Below are 22,420 nucleotides of genomic sequence, written 5' to 3' on the forward strand. Positions count from 1 at the left end.
TAAATCTGCTATATGGGAAGTGCTGCTAAACAGTGTGAATATGGAATAGACACCGATCTCATGCAAAACTCTTCACTTAAAGTAGCAGGCTGATGTTCAAAAAGTTCTCTCACCATATCTTGTGAAGTAACAATCTAAAAGGTTAGTAATCAGCATTTTCTTACAATTCCGGAAATCTCACTTAGCAACTGCCTCTCCTAATTGTTAACAGTTGGATTTGGAATCACTGCATTAAGGTAATCACACTTTAATGAGGTGCAAACAGCTGATTGAAACTGCTTAAGGATCTGATTTTGCCTAAAATCAGCAACACTCTTTAAATCATTAAGAGCACCATAGGGATTAACAAAGTGTGAACAGCTGACTGAATTTATTAGGAGACCCAAAGTTGGGTGAAACCAGTGGAGCCTGTTAGATCATTAATCAGAGGGTAAGTGCTTTTGAACTGTCTGAAATAGTCACTGTACTTAATACAATGCAAATGACACTTCTGTTATTGCCACTTTCAGTGTGAGTTCCTTTACATTGGTGAAACCAAATGAAGACTGGGTAACTGCTTTGTGTAGTATTTTATTGCTTGTCCATAGGAACAATCCCAACCTTCCAATTGCTTGCCACTCTAATAAGTCATATTGCTCCTATGCTAACACTTCTGTCTTGCCCTGCTGTATTGTTCCAATGGAGCACAGTACAAACTGGAGGAACAACCACTTACTTTCCACTTTGACATTTCATGGCCTCTTGGGCTTAATATTGAATTCTGAAAAATGTGTTGCTGGAAAAGTGCAACACATTTTTCAGCTCTGATCTCCAGCATCTGCAGTCCTCACTTTCTCTTAGTATTGAATTCCACAACTTCAGAGTATGACCCTTGTACTCAGGAGAGTCTGAGGAGCAGGAGAATTGGGAATGTGGCTGATGGGGGGGGGAAAGGAAGGAGTTAGGTAGATGAGAGTGTGATCAGTAGATGGATGTGGGTAATGGTGATAGGTTGGAGAGGAGGGTGGAGGAGATAAGTGGGTAGGAAGATGGACAGATCATGAGGGCAGTGCCAAGTTGGAAGGTTGGGACTGGGATATGGGGGGGGGAGGAGACATGAGGAAACTGGTGAAATCCACATTGATGACCTAATGTTTATTTCTGTCGTGACCACTTTGCTGTTAGCTGAGTGGATCCATTTTCTCCTCCTTGCATATCACTTCTTTGTCACCATTGTCTTTGCCTTTCCTTTTTTGTTCTGTCTCTACAGGTGCAGCCAGACCTGCTGAATTTCTCTAGCACTTGCCATTTTTGATTTCCAACTTGCAGTGTCCACAACATGTTGCTTTTATTTGCTCCTTCCTTCTTAATATTAGGTACTGTTTCTCTGTTACTAGACATTGATTGTGTTGAATAGGGATGGTAAGGTGGTGAGGACTGTTTTTCAAAGGAAATCCTGCTGTCTGCTTTTTCTAGTGGATCTGGTGAAATCATTAATTGCCTTTCGGCACAGTATGTGGGCCAATAGATCAAGTTTTTTAAAAACTGATCACAAAATAACAGACTTGTTACAGCACAAAAGGCCATTCATCCCAATTTATCTGCACTGGCTCTTCAAATGAGTTATTCACACTTTACCATTCCTCAGCCTTTTTCCCCATTGAGAGATGCAATTGGGATTGATGTTTCTTAGGGTGTAGGTTTGCTCACTGAGCTGTAGGTTTGGTATCCAGATGTTTCATTACCTGGCTAGGTAACATCTGGATGAAATGTCTGGATATCAAACCTACAGCTCAGTGAGCAAACCTACACCCTAAACCTCAACCTGAGCTACAAACCTTCACAAACCTTGCATTGATGTTTCTATCTGTGTCTAGCATGTATACCTGAGCCATTTGTGTTCCTTTGATCATTGAATATTTACATACAGCCAATCTTGCACACTTGCTTCAATAGGATTTCACTGGCATACTAAAATCCTTCAGGCCTCAGACAGCACAAAGTTTTCCAATCACCATTCAAGTGATGGAATTAAAGAGATTTGAGGCATTTAATTTGTCTGCATGGCATAAGTACAGCTGAACCCAAAGCAGAGAGCACAAGCTCTGGGTTGTTAAGGTAGCACAACCCAACTTCAGAGTGAACTTGTCACATTTCACACCATTAGCTCTCTGGAAGCGTGACTGAAAGAATCCAGGTTCTTACAATAAAGTGTGTCTCCTCATCCAGGAATGAGGGGGTGAAGAAAGATCAGGCTCACTATCTCAAAAGATCAAAAGTGAGACTTGCAGTAGTGCAGCTAATTCAAATGTTAAGTATTTAAGCATTGTCGAGCAAAGTTATTGATTACATGGGAAGGATTATATAGAACGTATCGCACAGAAATAGGCCATTCAGTCCAACAGGTCAGTGCTGTACATGTTGCTGAACAGCACCATGTTTTGTCAATCTCACACCTGTTGCAGGTGATAGCAGCTTTTTCTTTCATTCACTCATGGGACTTGGGCTTTCATGACTAGACCAGCATTTATTGTCTGTCCCTATTCACCTTGAGGTGATAGTGAATTGCTGCCTTGAACCATTGCAGTCCACCTGCTGTGGCTTAACCCAGAATTTCCTTTGGGAGAGCATTCCAGGACTTTGATCCAGTGACAGTCAAGGAGCAGTGATATATTTCCAAGTCAGGATGGGTGAGTGACTTGGAGAGGAACTTGCAGGGCTGGTGTTAGAATATAGAACATTACAACATTACCTTCGGCCCTCAATGTTGTGTTGAACTGTGGAACCAATCTGCAGCGTTTCTATCGTACACTATTCCATTTTTATCCATATGTTTATCCAATGACCATTTAAACGCTGTTAAAGTTGGTGAGTCTACTACTGTTGCAGGCAGGGTGTTCCATGCCCCTGCTACTGAGTAAAGAAACTACCCCTGATATCTGTCCTATACCTATTACCCCTCAATTTAAAGCTATGTCCCCTTGTGCTAGCCATCGCCATCTGAGGGAAAAGGCTCTCAGTCCAACCTACCTAACCCTCTAATTATCTTATGTCTCAATTAATTCACCTCTCAACCACTTTCTCTCTAACAAAGACTGCCCCTGGTCTCTCAGCCTTTCCTCAAAGACCTTGCCACCATACCAGGCAACATTCTAGTAAATCTTCTCTGAACCCTTTCCAAACCTTCCATGTCCTTCCTAGAATACAGTGACCAGCACTGTATGCACTACTCTAAGCATGGCTGCACCAGAGTTTTGTACAGCTGCAACATGACCTTGTGGCTCTGAAACTCCATGCCTCTACCAATAAAAACTAAGTGTGCCTTCTTAACAATCCTCTTAACCTGGGCGGCAACTTTCAGGAATCTATATACATGGACAGAAGATCTCTCTGTTGATCTACACTGACCAGAATCTTACTATTAGCCCAGTACACGTTATTCCTGTTGCTCCTTCCAAGTGAATCACCTCACACTTATCCACATTGAACTCTATTTGTCCCCTCTCAGCCCAGCTCTGTAGCTTATCTATGATTGATCAAACTATAGTCAGTTAATCATAAGCAAATATATTTGGTGCTTTAGGTAAATATTTCATACAAATTCAGACACTGTTCAAAAGCTGTGAACATAATATGCCACACTTCTAACCCCACTTAAAGAAATGGCCAAAACCTTAATTAATCTCTTCACTCAAAGTGAAGGGTATTGTCACCTCCTTTGGTTGGCCTTTTTACAAATATATTGGAGAAGAAGCACTAATTACTTACTTGGAAAGCAATATTCCATTTTCCAAACCCATTCGAAAGTCCTTATCACCAAAACTTCTGCCTGTTCCAGCGTTGAGCTTCTCGTATATCTCCTGCCCTTGTCCTTCTAGATGGAAGTGCTCATGCACTCCTGACTTGTACCTTGTAAATGATGGAGAGACTTTGAGGAGTGAGTTACTCACGGCTGTATTCCAAGCCTCTGACCTGCTTTTGTAGCCACTGTGTTTACGTGGTGAATCCAGTTGAGTTTCTGGTCAATGACAATCCCCAAATGTTGATAGTGGGGATTCAGGAATGGTAACAATGAATGTCAAGCAGCAATGGTTATGTCTCTTATTAGAGATGGTCACTGTCTTTTTTTTGTGTGGTGCAAATGTGACTTGTCAGCCCAAGCCTGGATATTGTCCAGATCTTGTTGTTTGAATATGGACTGCTTCAGTAGCAGGAGTCATGAATGGTGCTGAACATTGTGTAATCATTGGTGAACATTCTGACCTTACGATGGAGGGAATGTCATTGATGGCTCAGCTGAAAGATGTTTGAGTCTGGGACAATACTGAGGAACTCCCTATAGTGATATCCTGGAGCAGAAATGACTGACCTGTAAGAACCACAACACTTTCCCATATGCTAGGTATGGCTCCAACTAGCAGAAAGTTTGCCCTCTGATTCTCATTGATTCCAGTTTTGTTAGGGATCCTTGCTGTCACATTCAGTCAAAGACAGCATTAATGTCAAAGGCTGTCACTCTTCCTTCACCTCTGGAATTCAGCTCTTTTGTCTGTGTTAGAACCAAGCCGATAATGAGGTCAGGAGCTGAATAACCCTGGTGGAACCCAAACTGAGTGTCACGAAGCAGGTTACTGCTGAGCAGAGGCTGCTTGACAGCACTGTGATGACACTTTCTATCACTTTACTGACTATGCAGAATAGATTTATGGGATGATAACTGGCTAGGTTGGGGATTTGTCCTGTTTTGTGCAGAGGACATATCTGGGCAACTTTCACATTGTCAGGTAAATGCCAGTAATGTACTGTACTGCTCTGGAAGAGCTTGGCAAGTTCTGGAGCACAAGTCATCTTTACTATTGGTGGAATACTCAGGGCCAAAGATTTTGCACAACTAAGTACCTTTTAACCATTTATTGATTATCATGTGGAGTGAATTGAATTGACCAGTGATCTGGGAAGACTTGAAGACCGAAATGGATCATCCACTTGGCACTGCTGGCTGAAGATTGCTGTGAATGCCTCAGCCTTATCTTTGTACTGATGTGTAGGGCTCTTCCATTATTGAGGATGGGGATATTTGTGGAACCTCTTCCAGTGAGTTGTTTAATAGTCCCCTATAATTAATGACTGGTTGTGGCAGAACGCAGACCTTAGATCTTATGTTTGTTGTGGGATCACTTAGCTCTGTTTATCACTTGCTACTTATGCTGTTCAACATGCAAGTAGTTCTGTTCGGTAGCTTCATCAGCTTGGCACCTTACATTTGGGTGTGCCAGGTGGTATTCCTGCCATACCCTCCTGCACTCTTCATTGAACTAGTGTTGATCCCTGGCTTGATGGTAATGGTTGAATGGGGGACATGCCAGGCCATAAGATTGCAGATTGCGCTGGAGGGCAATTCTGCTGCTGTTTGCACACAGCACCTCATGGATGGCCATGCTTCAGTTGTTAGATCTGTTTGAAGTCTGTCCCAATTAGCATGGTGATAACGCTACACACTATGGAGAGTATTATCAATGTGAAGGTAGAACTTTGTCTCTATAAGGACTGTGTGGTGGCCATTCTTACTGATACGATCATGGATAAATCAACCTGCCAGCTGCAGATGCTTAAGTATGAGGTTGGGTATGTTTATCCATCTTGTTGGTTCCCCACCACCTGCCTCTGATCCAGTCTAGCAGCTATGTGTTTTCGGACCTGACCAGCTCAATCAGTAGTACTGCAGCCAAGCCATTCCTGGTGGTGGACGTTGAAATCTCCACCTGGAGTACTTTTTATGCCCTTGTCATCTTCAATGCTTTCTCCAATTTTTTTTTCAATATGGAAGAGTACTAACTCATTAGCTGAGAGGATGGTACTGATAATCAGCAGAAGATTTTTCTTGCCCATCTTTAACCAGAAAGCATGAAGGTTCATGAGGTCTGAAGACAATGTTGAAGACACCAGGGTAACTCATTCCCAACTGCATACCATTGTACCACCACTCTGTTTCGTCTGTCCTGCCATATCTGGGTATGGTGATGGTGGTGTCTCAAACTTTGTCTGTAAAGTATGATTCTGTGAGTATGCCTCTGTCAGATTGTTGCTTGACTAGTCTAAGACCGCTCACCCAATTTTGGTACTTGACCCCAGATGATAGTAAGGAGGGTTGACAGCACAATCTTTACCCTTGTCTTTTCTGGTGCCTCGATTGATGCCAGGTAGTTCATCCAGTTTCATTCCTGTGTTGAGCCTTCATAGCAATTGATATAACTGACTGACTTGCTAAACCATTTTAGAGGATAGTTGAGAGTCAACTGCATTGCTGTGGGTCTGGAGTCACATGTAGGTGAGACTAGGTAAGGATGGCAGATTTCCCCCTCTGAAGCACATTTAAACAACTAGATGGTGAATGCACATTGCATGTGCTTCAACCAAATGACCATGTCTACTAGTTGAAGAAAAATTGTCCTCCAGCAAGTCAAGAGGAACTACCATCAGTCAAAGGGTCCTAATGCAGTTTGTCAAGAGCATTGTGAAATATCAGTTTTTAGGGGTTTTGGCATGGCCTCTTCTACCTCACTACAGTCTGTGAAGTGGACGACAGTTAGTGCTGGTGATCAGTGCCACAGTAAAAGGATTTGTGGACATGTAATTATAGAAACCCCACAGTGACAAAAGAGGCCATTCAGCCCATTTGAGTATGTACCTACACCAGCCCTGCGTCCCCCCCAAAGAGCATCCCTGCCTCTCACCCATCCCCATAACCCTGCAATTACCCTGGCTAACCCACTCAGCCTGCATATCCCTGGTCACTATGTGGCAATTAACATGGCCAAACCATCTTTGGACTGAGAGGAAAATGGAGCACCCAGCAGAAACCCACATAGGCACTGGGAGGATGTCTCTGTCTGTGTGGAGTTTGCATAATGACTCAAAGCTGAAGTCAAACCTGTGCCCCTGGCACAGTGAGACAGCAATGCTAACCACTATACCACTGTGTGGTCCCAACATCTGTCAGGCAGCTGCACAGAGATCATTCAGAAGTCTGGTCAGTCAACAGCCGGTTATTTCATAGTCATAGGCATGTACAGCATGGAAACTTGTTGCTGATCAGACATTTCAAACTAATCTTATCCCATATGCCTGCATTTGGCCCATATCTCTCTAAATCTTTCCTGTTCATATACCCACACTGATACCTTTTCAAATTTGTGAAGGTTTGTAGCTCAGGTTGAGGTTTAGGGTGTAGGTTTGCTCGCTGAGCTGTAGATTTGATATCCAGTCGTTTCATTACCTGGCTAGGTAACATCATCAGTGGCAACCTCCAAGTGAAGCAAAGCTGTTGTCTCCTGCTTTTTATTTATAATCTTTCTCCTGGATGTGGTTCCTGGGGTTTGTGGTGATGTCATTTCCTGTTCGTTTTGAGGGGTTGATCTAGATGCCATCTGTGTGTTTGTTTATGGAGTTGTGGTTGGAGTGCCAGGCCTCTAGGAATTCTATGGCATGTCTTTGCTTAGCCTGTCCCAGGATAGATGTGTTGTCCCAGTCGAAATGGTGGTTTTTTTCATTCGTGTGTAGGGCTACGAGAGAGAGGGTCGTGTCTTTTTGTGGCTAGCTGGTGTTTGTGTATCCTGGTGGCTAACTTTCTTCCTGTTTGTCCTACGTAGTGTTTGTGGCCATCCTTGCATGGAATTTCGTAGATAATGTTGGTTTTGTCCATGGGTTGTACTGGGTCTTTTAAGTTTGTTACTTTTTTGTTTTGAGTGTTGGCGAGTTTCTGTGCTACTAGGATTCCGAGGGGTCTTAGTAGTCTGGCTGTCATTTCTGAAACTTCTTTGTATGGTAAGGTGGTTAGGGTTTCTGGCTGTTTGGTCTGCTTGTCGTGGTTTGTTCTTGAGGAATCTGTGCACTGTAATTTTTTTTTTTGAATGTCCGTTCTTCTTGAATACGTTGTATAGGTGGTTCTCCTCTTTTTCTGAAGTTTCTGTGCTGCAGTGTATGGTGACTCGTTGGAATAGTGTTCTAATACAGATTTGTTTGTGTGTTGGGATGGTTGCTGGTGTAGTTAAGTATTTGGTCAGTGTTTGTTGGTTTTCAGTATACGCAGTTTTGTTGTTCTCCGTTTCTTTCGACTGTGACGTGTAGGAATGAGAGTTTGTTGGTTTCTTCCTCCTTGGTGAACTTTATGCCTGTGAGGGTGTTGTTGATGTTAAACGTCTCTTCTATCTTGTTTCGTTTTTGTGATGACAAAAGTATCATCAATGTAGTGGACCCAGATTTTTGGTTTGATTGGTAGGGCTGTTTGTTCTAGTCTTTGCATTACCGCTTCCACTATGAATCCTGATAGCGGAGATCCCATGAGTGTGCCGTTGGTTTGTTTGTAGACTATGTTGTTGAAAGTGAAGTGGGTGGTGAGGCACAGGTCCACTAGCTTCATGATGATTTCGTTGGTAATGTGGTTGGTGTGTGTAAGTGTTTCCTTTGCCAGGTCGATTGTTGATGGAGGTGAACAGTGCTGTTACGTCAAATGAGTGCCAGAGGCCTGGCACTCCAACCACAACGCCATAAACAAACACATTAGATCTATCTAGATCTAGATAGATCTAATCAACCCCTCAAAACAGGAAATGACATCACCACAAACCCCAGGAACCCCATCCAGGAGAAAGATATAAATAGAAAGCAGGAGACAACAGCTTTGCTTCACCTGGAGATCGCCACTGATGTTACCTAGCCAGGTAATGAAATGTCTAGATATCAAACCTACAGTTCAGCAAGCAAACCTACACCCTAAACCTTTTCAAATGTTGTAATTTTACTTCCCTCCACCACTTCCTCTGGCAGCTCATTCCACTGTGTGAAAAAGTTACCCCTCCAATTCCTTTTTAAATCTTTCCCCTCTCAGCTTAAGCCTATGCCCTCTAATTGTGGACTCCTGCCATTGCCCCTCACCCTGCCCCACACTAGGGAAAAGACCATGGCTATTCACCGTATCCTTGGCCCTCTTGACTTTTTTTTGTTTTGAACCTCTATAATGTCAACCCTCTGTCTCTGCACAGGAACAAAAGCTGGCTCAGTGGTTAGCACTGCTGTCTTACGGTGCCAGGGTCCTGGCTTCAATTCCTCCATCGGGTGACTGTCTGTGTGGAGTTTACATGTTCTCCTTGTGTATGTGTAAGTTTCCTGAGTGCTCCAGTTTCCGCCGCAGTGTAAAGATGTGTAGGCTAGATGGATTGGCCATGCTAAATTGTTCTTTGTGTCCAGGTATGTGTAGGTTGTATGGGTCATTCATGGGGAATGCAAGGGCACAGGAAAGGGTAGGAGGTATGTATGAGTGGAATGTTCTGAGGGTCGGTGTGAATTCAATAGGCCTAATGGCCTGTTTCCATAGTGTCTGGATTAGTGGTGCTGGAAGAGCACAGCAGTTCAGGCAGCATCCGAGGAGCAGTAAAATCAACATTTCAGGCAAAAGCCCTTTATTAGGAATAAAGGCAGAGAGCCTGAAGGGTGGAGAGATAATCATTGTTCCTACCTAGTTGATTTTAGCCCTACTGCGAATCCTCTGGCAAGGATGCCTGCCTTGATGTTTTCCTCTTCTGTCTACAAGAATCTCAGGGAATCCCTCTCCCACTGCAACTCCCAACAGTTTCTTCATTTTCCCCTTCCCCCACCTCACCCTAGTTCCAAACTTCCAGCTCAGCACTGTCCCCATGACTTGTCTGGACTTGTCCTACCTGCCTATCTCCTTTTCCGCCTATCTCCTTTTCCACCTATCCACTCCACCCTCCTCCTCAGATACTGCCTGAACTGCTGTGCTCTACCACCACCAGTCTAATCCAGAATCTGGTTTCCAGCATCTGCAGTCATTGTTTTTTACCCTGTTTCCATAGTGTAGTGATTCTATGCAGCATCTCTCTGTACCTCAAACCCTTCAGTCCTGGCAACATCTTTGTAAATCTTTTCTGCAAGTCAAATCAGTGGGCTGAACCATAGCTACTCCTGGGGGGTGAAATTAATGAATATCAATGGAGTTATCACTGATTACTGCCATGATAGTGAAACTGGGGACTGTGTTGGGGATTGGAGGCAACAGGCTGGAATGATTACATTACATTACATTACATTACATTACATTACATTACATTACATTACATTACATTACATTACATGCCCTTTGGCCCAACAAGTCCACACCAACCCTCCAAAGAGTGACCCACCCAGACCCATTCCCCATACTTACCCCTGACTAATGCTCCTCCCACTATATGGGCAATTTAGCATAGCCAATTCACCAAACCTGTACATTTTTTTTTGATTGTGGGAGGGAACCAGAGCACCTGGAGGAAACCCATGCAGATACAGGGACAATGTGCAAACTCTCACAGATAGTAGTCAGAGGCTGGAATTAAACTGTGAGGCAGCAGTGCTAACCACTGAGCCACAGTGCTGCCCCAAATCTGGAAGAGACCAGGCTTAATGTTATGGTGAAGTAGGTGAAGGTTGGAAATTCAACATGTAAAGGTGTAATAACAATAGCATATGGAATAATGTGGGACACTAAGGGAAGTATGGGCTACTATATTCTCCATTGGCTTTGACTGGGAAGTGGGCATCATTAAGGTGGATGGGGCTAAACTGTAGAGAAGGAGCTCAGGGGTAAAGTTGAGAGACCATTCCAGGTAATGTGTGCAAACCAGTGAGGATCAACAGGGCTGAGTTGTAGAGGGAGGGCCAGGGAGAAAGAGGTGTCTTGTATGTGAAATGCATGCATTGCCCAACAGTGTGGGGTGCAAATGCTGATCACAAATCTTGATAACATTATTTATTCACCATTGCTGATGGAAGATGGTCATCTTTGTGAAGCAGGAGTAATCACTGGGCTACTGCAAAAATGGCACCTGTGGGACACCAATCACAAAGATACTGCAAGACTTCATGGGCTGCAAAGGGGCATGGAGTTGATTTCGCTTTCGTCTTTACATGTGAGTCTTCTGCAGTGTGCTCACAATTTGCAAAAGGCCTTTTGACCCACTGTCAGTGTTGCCAAAAATGTATTGCTACCTGCACTAGTCACATTTGCCTGACTACGTCCATTGCCTTGAATATTATGACCCTTCAAGTGCTATGTATGATGCTGCCTTTCTTGGGTCAAGTTGAGCTGTGAGCACAAGGGCTTAATACTGGTGCTTAAAATCTCCTGTTTCTTTGCACCATAATCGTTTCTTGATTCTTCAGAAATAAGTCCGATTCAAAGTTCCATGGACCTCCTTGTCAAAATGTGCCATGTCCCAATGTATGGAGAATTATGTTAAACCACCACTTATGAGTGATGTGAATGTTGACTGCTCACATTATTAACATGTTGTTGTGTTTCCTATGCTCCTCCCACTGGAACATCACAAACATGACCGATGGATCCAGGTACAGAAGGGGTTATCATCTCTGTCGCTACGATGCGAGGAGGCACAGAAATGGAAGGAGAACAAGCAACCAATAAACCCAAAACCAGCAGCATTATCCAGCAGATGTTAAACATGATCTTAAAGAGTTTGCAGCTGAGGATCCCTCAGGATGTGCAGGCAGGCCAGATTCATTTATCCTCAACTCTATTTCCTTGTACAAGGAACAAATGCCTTGGGTTTGTTTGCTGCATACAGCCAAACTCCGGTGTTTGTTTTGTCTTCATTTGCTGCTGTACAGAATTGAACTGCTTTAGAGACTATGTATGTGTATAAAGATATTTTTTATGAATAAAATATATTTTTGAAACTTTTTGCACAATTTGAGTGCAGCATTATTGCAGCCTGAGCAAGATGCATTACCACTGCATGAATGAGTGGTAGTGGTAAAAACCCTCACAATATTTAATAATGATGTGGAGGAGCTGGTGGTGAACTGGAGTGGACAAAGTTTAAAAATCACACCAGGTAATAATCTAACAGTTTATTTGAAAGTAAAGTACAAGCTTTCTGAGCTAGCTACCTGACGAAGGAGCAGCACTCCAAATAAACCTGTTGGACTATAATCTGGTGTTGTGATTTTCAACATTTTTAATAAGTATTTAGATATACATTTATGACTTCATGGCATATAAGTTTATGGGCCAAGTGCTGGAAAGTGCAATTAGAATAGTTTGTGCTGTTTTTGACAGGCGCAGGCTCGTTTGGTTGAACAGCTTTACTCTGTACTGTAGTCCTCTATGACACTAGACTGTGACTCTGACTGTAAAGCACTGCCTTAGACAGCATTGTAAGATGGGATGTGGCTAAGGACAATTAAGCTGTGTGGGTTGGTGTTTAAACAGCAATAAACCTAGGAATGTACAATTGTATGTGCAATGATGTTTCAACTGCTACCTAATTGCCCTGGGAAATATTAATTTGTGGCTGGAGTTCAAAGATGGCATGGGCACCAGGAAATGTAGGATCGCCCCAGTGGCAAGAAATTCCAGCAGCGGTAATGGGAGAATAGGATATGTGAGGCCTAGTTAATGAGACAGGTTTGGGATGATGTGAAAATATTTATTACACCTACTGGAGATTAGTGTCATCAAAAATGACACTTATCTGATTTCTGCGAAGATTCAGCCCTATTTCTGTGTGTAATATAACCAGAACAGCCTTCCTTAAGTGTTATCTTACCTGAGGTCAATTATAAATTTAATATAGTCTCCCTACTTCTGAATTCTATTCGATAGAACTGAAGCCCTGTGCTTGGTTTCCTTTTTTATGGCCTTGCTGACCTGTGACATAACTTACATAAATGACAGTTTTGTACTCCAAGATACTTTTGTTCCTCTAAACCTATTACTCTACTCCATTTAGGATTGTAACTTCCAAGTAATAAGTAACCTCCCTATTTTTCTTATCTGCTCACTTGCGTTTACCAATTTTTGAATGTCATTTTCCAATTTTTACTCCTGCAAGTTTATTAGTCTTCCTGTAATTTGTTTAGCTCAGCATTTAATGTCATGTCCAGTCCGATGTCGTCATCAAATATAAAAATGTGTTTTATATTCTAAATTCAAAATTATTAATGCACATTGCCATATATAAATGTTTTTGTAGTGCAGAGCTTGAGTAATGCTGAAAACCAAAACATTTTGTTGAAGCTTTTTGTCTTGCACTCATGAGGAAACTCAGAGTACCAACTCAAGCACCAGAGTGGCCTTACTCAAAGTATGATTCCCAGGAACTGTAAGCTGCTTAGTTTAAATTTAGTAGTGGCTAAAATTTTGAAATCCATAAACAAAGAAACGTCAGTGGTACTTGGAAAGGTTTGAGTTAACTGAAGAGAAGTAGACTTGTACAGATGAATCATGTTTGACTAAGTGAATTAAATGTTTGAAGTTGGTAAGCAATGTGTTGGATGTTGTCTATATGGATATTAAGTTGAGCATTATGTAAATACTGATTTAATAAATTTTGAGGCTGATAGAATAGGAAGATTGGGGTTTATCTACACTTAAGCCAATTTTATAAGGACAAAAAAAAGTGAGTCACGGTTTTTACCGCTCGTAAGTTTTATCTGTCTCATTGACGATCCCAGGTAGTGTATTCCACACTCTGGGTGGAAAATTCATCAAGTCCCTTCCTGCCGTTCACCTTTAAAATTGATAAGGGCTGACGAAGGGCTTATGCCCGAAACGTCGATTCTCCTGTTCCCTGGATGCTGCCTGACCTGCTGTGCTGTTCCAGCAACACATTTTTCAGCTTTAAAACTGATAACTCCTTTGTTAATGACCATTTGACCAAGGGAAGCAACTGCTTTCTATTCAACCTGTCCATGTCCCTCATAATCTAATACACAACCATCAAGTCGTCGTCCTCCTCCTCCTCCTCCAAAGAAAACATTGCAGACAAAATCCTGATGAATCTCCTCTGCACCCCTCCTCTAATCAAACCCTTCCTACAGTGCGGAAACCAGAACTACACACAACACTCCAGCTGAGGCCTATCCAAAGATCTATACAACTCCAACATAACCTCCTTGCACTTTAATCTATGCCTCAACAGATAAAGCCAAGTATTCCATAATGCCGCCTTGGGTGCAAAATGTATCCTGGGTGGGGACTTCAATGTCCCCATCAAGAGTGGCTCAGCAGCAGTAGTACTGATTTGAGATGATCAAGTCCTAAAGGCTATAGTTGATAGACCGGGTCTATAGCAGGTGATGAAGGAACCAACAAGCGGGAGAAACCTACTTAACCTCCTCCTTTATTAATCTCCCAGCTACAGATGCTTCGGTCTGTGATCGTATTGGTAAGAGTGATCTCCACACAGTCCATTTGGAGACAAGTCCCCCTTCGTATTAAGAATACTCTCCATTGTGTTATGTGGCACTACCTAAATACTAAAAATGACAGATTTCGAACAAGTCTAGCAGTTTGAGACTGGGCATCCATGAGGTGCTGTGGGCCATCAACAGTAGCAGCAGAATTGTGCTGGAATACAATCTCCAACCTCATGGCCCAGTATATCTCATACTCAACCATTATCATCAAGCTAGGGGATCAACCATGGTTCAATGGAGGATGCAGGAGGGCATGGCAGAAATAGCACTAGGAATACCTTTTTTTTTTAAAAAAAAAAAAGTCAACCTATTGAGGCTACCAAACATGACTACTTGCATGCCAAACTACATAAACAGCAAGTGATAGAATGAACTAAGTGATCCAACAACCAATGGATTGGATCTAAGCTCTTAAGTCCTGCTACATCTAGTAGTGAATGTGATGGGCAATTAAACAACTCACTGGAGGAAGAGGCATCACCAATATCCCCATACTCACTCAATGATGGAAGAGACCAGAACATCAGTGCAAAAGATTCACTCCATGTGATATCAAGAAATGTTTGGAGGCACTGAATATTACAAAGGCTATGGGGTCCAGATAATATTCTCATACAACACTGAAGACTCGTGCTCCAGATCTTGCCATTTCCCTAACCAAGCTCTTCCAGTACAATTACAACCTGCCTGACAATATGGAAAATTGCACAGGTATATCCTGTACATAAAAAGCAGGACAAATCGAACCCAGCCAATTACTAACCCATCAGTCTACTCTTTTACATCAGTAAACTGATGGAAGGTGTCATCATAGTGCTCTCAAGCAGCACCTGCTCAGCAATAACCTGCTCAGTGACACCAGGATTGGGTTCCACCAGGGCCACTTAGTTCCTGACTTCACTACAGGCTTCATTCATACCTGGACAAAAGAACTAAATTCCAGAGATGAGGTGAGAGTGACTATCCTTGACATCAAGGCTACATTTGACAGAGTGTAGCATCATGGAACCCTAGCAAAACTGTAATCAATGAGAATCACAGGAAAACACTCTGTTGGTTGGAGTGATATCTGGCACATAAGATGGTTGTGGTTACTTGAGGTCGGTCATCTCAACTCCAGGATATCTTTGCAAGCGTTCCTCAAAGTAGTGTCCTAGGCCCAATCATCATCAGCTGCTTCATCAATAACCTTCCCTCTGTCATAAGGTCGGAATGCTCACCTATGATTGCACAGTGCTCAGCACCATTCATGAATCCTCCGATATTGAAGCAGTCCATGTTCAAATGTAACAAGATCTGGGCAATATCTGGGCTGACAAGTGTCAAGTAATATTTGCACCACACAAATATTAGGCAATTACCATCTCCAATAAGAGACCATCTAACCACTGTCCTTGACATTCAATTTTGTTAGCACCACTGAATCCCTCACTACTAACATCCTGGGAGTTACCATTGATTGGAAACTCAAGTAGACTCAATTCATTTTGAATACAGTGGTAACAAGAGGAGGTGAAAGACTAGGAACACTGCAGTGAGTAACTCACCTCCTGACTCTCTAATGTGTGTCCTCCATCTGCAAAGCACAAGGCAACACATGATTACCCAAGGCTAATGTGATCTCCTCTACATTAGGTGACTACTTCTCAGAACACCTACATAGCGTCCTTTTTGCAGACACCGAGCTTTCAGTTGCTTGCCACCTCAACACACCATCGTATTCTCACCGACATCTCAGACTCAAACTTGCTGCAGTGCTCGAGCAAGGCTCAGTGCGTGTTGGAAGAACAGCTCCTCATTTTCTACTGAGGAATTCTGCAGCCTTCTGGACTTGATATCAAGTTCAACAATGTAATGCTTAAGCACCTTCCCCAGGCTTTTCCACCACTCAACCCACACCAAGCCTTGTCATCACATGGGCTGCAATCACACACAACCCATTGTCAACCACTAACAGTCCCCATTAGCAACTATTCATTCTCCCAGGCTGACCTTTAGATTTGATTAGATTTCTTACGGTGCAGAAACATGCCCTTCAGCCCAACAAGACCACACTTACCCTCCGAAGAGTAACCCACCCACACCCATTACTCTCTGACTAATACACCTGAGACTACGGGGCAATTTAGCCTGGCCAATTCACTGCACATCTTTAGACTGTGGAAGGAAACCCATGCAGACATGGGGAGAATATACAAACTCCACACAGCCAGTCACCCGAGGCTGGAATTGAACCTGGGTCCCTGGTACTGAGAGGCAGCAGTGCTAACTGCTGAGCCACCATGCCAACCACTCATTTTTAAACACTCCTTTGTCTAGCTAACTATTTTTCTTTCTTTGGGCTCTATCCCCTAATTTGTGAGAAGATTTGTAGCCCGGGTGCTCGTCGCTGTGGTTCTGTTCGCCGAGCTGGAAGTTTTTGTTGCAAACGTTTCGTCCCCTGTCTAGGTGACATCCTCAGTTCTTGGGAGCCTCCTGTGAAGCGCTTCTGTGGTGTTTCCTCCGGCATTTATAGTGGTCTGTCCCTGCCGCTTCCGGTTGTCAGTTTCAGCTGTCCGCTGTAGTGGCCGGTATATTGGGTCCAGGTCTATGTGTTTGTTTTTATAGAGTGCCATCCACAATCTCCATCAACAAACACATCGACCTGGACCCAATATACCGGCCACTACAGCGGACAGCTGAAACTGACAACCGGAAGCGGCAGGGACAGGCCACTATAAATGCCGGAGGAAACACCACAGAAGCGCTTCACAGGAGGTTCCCAAGCACTGAGGATGTCACCTAGACAGGGGACAAAACGTTTGCAACAAAAGCTTCCAGCTCTATCCCCTAATATCGTTTACTCTCCCTCCTCCCCATGCCTCACCTTCTGTATAAAAACCATCCTTCTCCTAGCTACCATTAGTTCTGAAGAAGGGAGACTCAACCCAAAACATTAACTCAGATTTCTCTCCATAAATGCTGCCAGACACGCTGAGATTTTCCAGCAATTTCTGTTTTTGTTTTAGCCTTCTACCACCACCCACTGTCTCCTGCCATCAAGCCAATTTTTGATTCAACTTGCCAAGTTACCCTAGATCCGATGTGAGTTAACATCTTTATCAGTTCCCATGTGGGACTTTGTCAAGGGTTTTGCTGAAACTCAACCAAACCTTAATGAAGTTTATATAAGAAAAAGAAGGAAGCATATGTAAGGTGTAGACAGAATAGATCGAGTGAATCCTTAGAGTATGAAGGCATTTGGAGTATACTTAAGAGGGAGGGCAAAAAGGGAAAATGAAATAGCTTTGGCAAATAGAGTTAACGAGAATCCAAAAGGTTTTTACAAATACATTAAGAACGAGAATCCAAAAGGTTTTTACAAATACATTAAGGATAAAAGAGTAACTAGGGAGAGAGTAGGGCCCCTCAAAGATCAGCAAGGTTTCCTTTGTATGGAGGCGCAGAAGATGGGGGAGATACTAAATGAGTATTTTGCATCAGTATTTACTGTGAAAAAGGAGATGGAAGATATGGAAAGTAGTGAAATAGATGGTGACACCTTGCAAAATGTCCATATTACAGAGGAGAAAGTGCTGGATGTCTTGAAATGCATAAAGGTGAATAAATCCCCAGGACCTGCTCAGGTGTACCTGAGAACTCGGTGGGAAGCTAGAGAAGTGATTGCTGGGCCTCTTGCTGAGATATTTGTATCATTGATAGTCACAGGTGAGGTGCCGGAAGACTGGAGGTTGGCTAACATGGTGCAACTCTTTAAGAAGGGTAGTAAGGCCAAGCTAGGGAACTTTAGACCAGTGAGCCTGACGTCGGTGGTGGGCAAGTTGTTGGAGGGAATCCTGAGGGACAGGATGTACATGTATTTGGAAAGGCAAGGACTGATTAGGGATAGTCAACATGGGAAATCATGTCTTACAAACTTGATTGAATTTTTTGAAGAAGTAACAAAGAGGATTGATGAGGGCAGAGCAGTACATGTGATCTACATGGACTTCAGTAAGGTGGTAGACAGCATTCCCCATGGGAGACTGATTAGCAAGGTTAGATCTCACGGAATACAGGGAGAACTAGCCATTTGGATAGCTCTGGGAGGAGGGTGAGAGATGGGTGGAGCCAGCCTCCGGGGCATTGTGCGATAGGGGAGGACCAGGAGCTCAGGGAGGAGGGTGAGAGATGGGTCAAACTGGCTCAACGGTAGAAGACAGAGGATGTTAGTGGAGGGTTGTTTTTCAAACTGGAGGCCTTTGACCAGTGGAGTGCCACAGGATCGGTGGTGGGTACTCTACTTTTTGTCATTTACATAAATTATTTGGATTAAGAGGTACAGTTAGTAAGTTTGCAGATGACACCAAAATTGGAGGTGCAGTGGGCAGCGAAAAGGTTATCTCAGATTACAGCAGGATCTGGACCAGATGGGCCAATGGGCTGAGAAGTGGCAGATGGATTTTAATTCAGATAAATGTGAGGTGCTGCATTTTTGGGAAAGCAAAACTTAGTAGGACTTATATACTGAATGGTAAAGTCTTAGGGAGTGTTGCTGAACAAAGAGACCTTGGAGTGCAGGTTCATAGCTCCTTGAAAGTGGAATCCCAGGTAGATAGGATAGTGAAGAAGGCGTTTGGTATGCTTTCTTTTATTGGTCAGAGTATTGAGTATAGGAGTTGTGAGGTCATGTTGCGGCTGTACAGAACATTGGTTAGGCCACTGTTGGAATTTTGCATGCAATTCTGGTCTACTTCCTATTGGAAAGATGTTGTGAAACTTGAAAGGGTTTAGAAAAGATTTACAAGTATGTTGTCAGGGTTGAAGGATTTGCAAAATGGGTAGAGGCTGAATAGGCTGGGGCTGTTTTCTTTGGAGCATAGGAGGCTGAGGGGTGACCTTTGAGGTTTACAAAATTATGAGGTGCATGGATAGGATAAATAGACAAAGTCTTTCTCCTGGGGAGGGGGAGCCCAGAACTAGATGGCATAGGGGTTTAGGGTGAGAGGGGAAAGATATAGGGACCTAAGGGGCAACTTTTTCACGCAGAGGGTGGTACATGTATGGAATGAGCTGCCTGAGGATGTGGTGGAGGCTGGTACAATTACAAAATTTAAGAGGCATTTGGATGGGTATATGAATAGATGGATTTGGAGGGATATGAGCCGGCTGCTGGCAGGTGGGACTGGATTGGTTTGGAATATCTGGTCGGCATGGACGAGTTGGACTGAAGGGTCTGTTTCCATGCTGTACATCTCTATGACTCTATAACTGTACTACCCTCATCAACACACCTGATTACCTCCTCAAAAACTTCAATCTAATTTGTTCGGCATGACCTCCCTCTGACAAAGCCATGTTGACTGTCCCTGATCAAACCTGCCTCTCCAGGTAAAGCTGGTAGGTGCAGGGAATGCTGAATGAAAAATTGAAATTCTGGTCCAGAAAAAGGAGTCATACATCAGATATAAACAGCTGGGATCAAGTGAATCCTTTGAGAAGTATAAGGGCAGTAGGAGTCTATTCAAGAGGGAAAACAGGAGGGCAAAAAGAGGACATGACGTAGCTTTGGCAAATAGGGTTAAAGAGAATCTAAATGGATTCCACAAATACATTGAGGACAAAAGAGTAACTAGGGAGAGAACAGAGCCCCTTAAAGATCAAGAGGGCTGCCTATGCATGTAATCACAGAAAATGGGTGTGATAGTAAATGAGTATTTTGCATTAGTATTTATTATGGAGAAGGGTATGGAAGCTTGAGAAACAAATAGTGATGTCTTGAAATGTGTCTATATTGTGGAAGAGGAGATGCTGGATGTCTTAAAACACATAAAGGTGGATAAAGCCCCAGGACCTGATCAGAACTTTGCGAGAAGCTGGGCAACTGATTGCTGGGCCCCTTTATATCATCAACAGCCACGGGTGAGGTGCAGGAAGACTGGAGGTTGGCTAATGTGTTGTCATTATTTAGGAAAAGTGGTAAGGTAAATCCAGGGAACTATAGTCTCTGATGTCCAGCAGCAACACAGCTGAATATCACAATACTACCATAGATATCCACAACAATGACATGGATATTGCTGCCATGAGTGTGGCACAGCTATCAGGGAAAGATCATTTCAAAGAACAAGTTTACTGCCTGGCAGAGATCACACACACTATGTGAAACTACAGACCACTTTACAAAGAAATAATAGCTTACAATGTGCTCACTGACACTAAAGAAGTCAATGTGGAAGTCAACCGACACTGAAGAATTGTCACTGTCTTACTAGATGTGTTTTTGCCTTGTACTACCTATCAGATTATTAGTTAATCCACTTTAATAATCCCAATGTCATTCTTTTCAAGTTAACACCAGTCACTCTGTAACTTGCTATGCTCACAATAGTCACCCAACAAACTCATTGCAGATAGTTTGGAAAAAAAAACAAGTTGGAGGCAGTAAAGTGAGGTTGAAATTCTTAAATGAATTTGATATTTCCCCATTTCTCCTGGATCCTCTGTGTTCTACTACCTGTATGTTGCACAAATTAATGACTCGACCTATTGCATTCTCAGTACATTCCCCCAACCCCACCCCCCCTCCTATTTATCTCTCAGGCCCCTGGCCCACAAGCCTCATTCCTAATGAAGGGATTATGCTTGAAACATCGATTCTCCTGCTCCTCGGATGCTGCCAGATCTGTTGTGTTTTTCTAGCACCACACTCTCGACTCTGATCTCCAGCATTTGCAGGCTTCACTTTCTCCTGTTGCTTATTGAGCTGATGTTGTTGCTCACAGCATCCCTGCCTCGCCATTTTGTGCTTTACCCCTCAGCCAGAACTTCCAGGCTCACTGTCCTGTTGTACTGCTGTTGCATTTGATTGTCATGGCTATCAATATTTATCAGATTTTAACCATAATGTGAAGCCTCTTCCAAGGATGCATACCTTGAAAAAGTTCTCCTCCTCTCTCTACAAGGATGTTAGTGAGTCTCTCTCTCTCACTACACCCCCCAGGTCATCTCCACTGCCCTGAAGCTCTTCAGCCACGTCCTCAAGCAGACTCGCTACAACAGCCACATCTCCTTCCTCAGTGCCTGCCTACAGAACCATTTGATCCTACATGGACTCCGCATTACATTTAGACCAACAAAGTTTGGACCTGAACAGAATAACCAGTACAGACTACAAATCCGATTCTCTTTCCGGTTCCTCCGTTCCATGCTAGCAGCCATGCGCAGCCACCTACTCTACCTGCAGTCAGCCCTACCTCAGTTCAGAGCCACACTCTCCCAGAACTGCAATGGACTTCTGCTGTTCTACATGCTCAGAAACCCCTCCCACTCTGTCAAGGATATGCAGGTCCTGGGCCTTCATTGCTAAACTGTTACCACCTGACGTCTGGAGGGAGAATGCCTCATATCCCCCTTTGGGACCCTGCAACCTCAGGGGATCAATGTGGATTTTGTTTCCTCATTTCCCCCCTCCCACATTATCCCAGTCCCTCCTACTGGGCACCACCTTCCTGACCTGTCCATCATCTTTACCATCTACCTGCTTCACCCCTCTCCCTCACCTTCATCTACCTCTTGCATTCTTAACTGCCTTCCTCCGAATCCCACTCCCTCCCATTTATCTCTCAGCCCCCTTGCTCTCCTCCCCCTCCACACAAGCCTCAATCCTGAATGAAGGGCTTATGCCCAAAACGTGGATTCTTCTGCTCCTGGGATGCTGCCCGACCTTGCTGTGCTTTTCCAGCACCACACTCTGGACGACTATTTAATTACTCAGTCAACACTGGATCTGAATGGTTGAGAGTCATCCACCTAACCATGCTACTGAATTAAGGCAGAGACAAAGTTGCCTGCATTTTAGGTTAATTAATTAACAGTAACTCGCATTATTGCAAAACAGCAAAGAAACGAAACAAGTGACTTTTTGACTTTTTAAAACCACATGCAATAAACTCGCAGTTAAACCATTGGCAGTCACGGTAGATGAATTCATTCTAAATAAATCCCTCCAGTTTATTTCATAATCTTTCCTCAAAATGTTTAAAGAAAGAAATCCCCCAACCATACACCTCCCCCTTAAAAAAAACAGCGCGTTTATTTTCTCAACCATTTCTGGAGGCTTAGTATGATCCCAACTGACGCAATTTGGAAACCTCGCAATAAATCATAACTCTGAAACTGATTGCTG

General features: G+C 43.3%; 1 long non-coding RNA gene across 1 annotated transcript; it reads left to right on the forward strand.

Moving 5' to 3' along the window:
* The first annotated feature begins 346 nt into the window (after positions 1-346).
* On the forward strand, positions 347-11,720 carry LOC122555474. Its single transcript, XR_006313284.1, has 3 exons — positions 347-430; positions 10,828-10,943; positions 11,383-11,720. It is a non-coding gene; the product is annotated as an uncharacterized LOC122555474 (long non-coding RNA).
* Positions 11,721-22,420: the final 10,700 nt, after the last annotated feature.

This window comes from Chiloscyllium plagiosum, chromosome 1, assembly GCF_004010195.1.
Source record: "Chiloscyllium plagiosum isolate BGI_BamShark_2017 chromosome 1, ASM401019v2, whole genome shotgun sequence".
Classification (NCBI taxonomy): Eukaryota; Metazoa; Chordata; class Chondrichthyes; order Orectolobiformes; family Hemiscylliidae; genus Chiloscyllium; species Chiloscyllium plagiosum.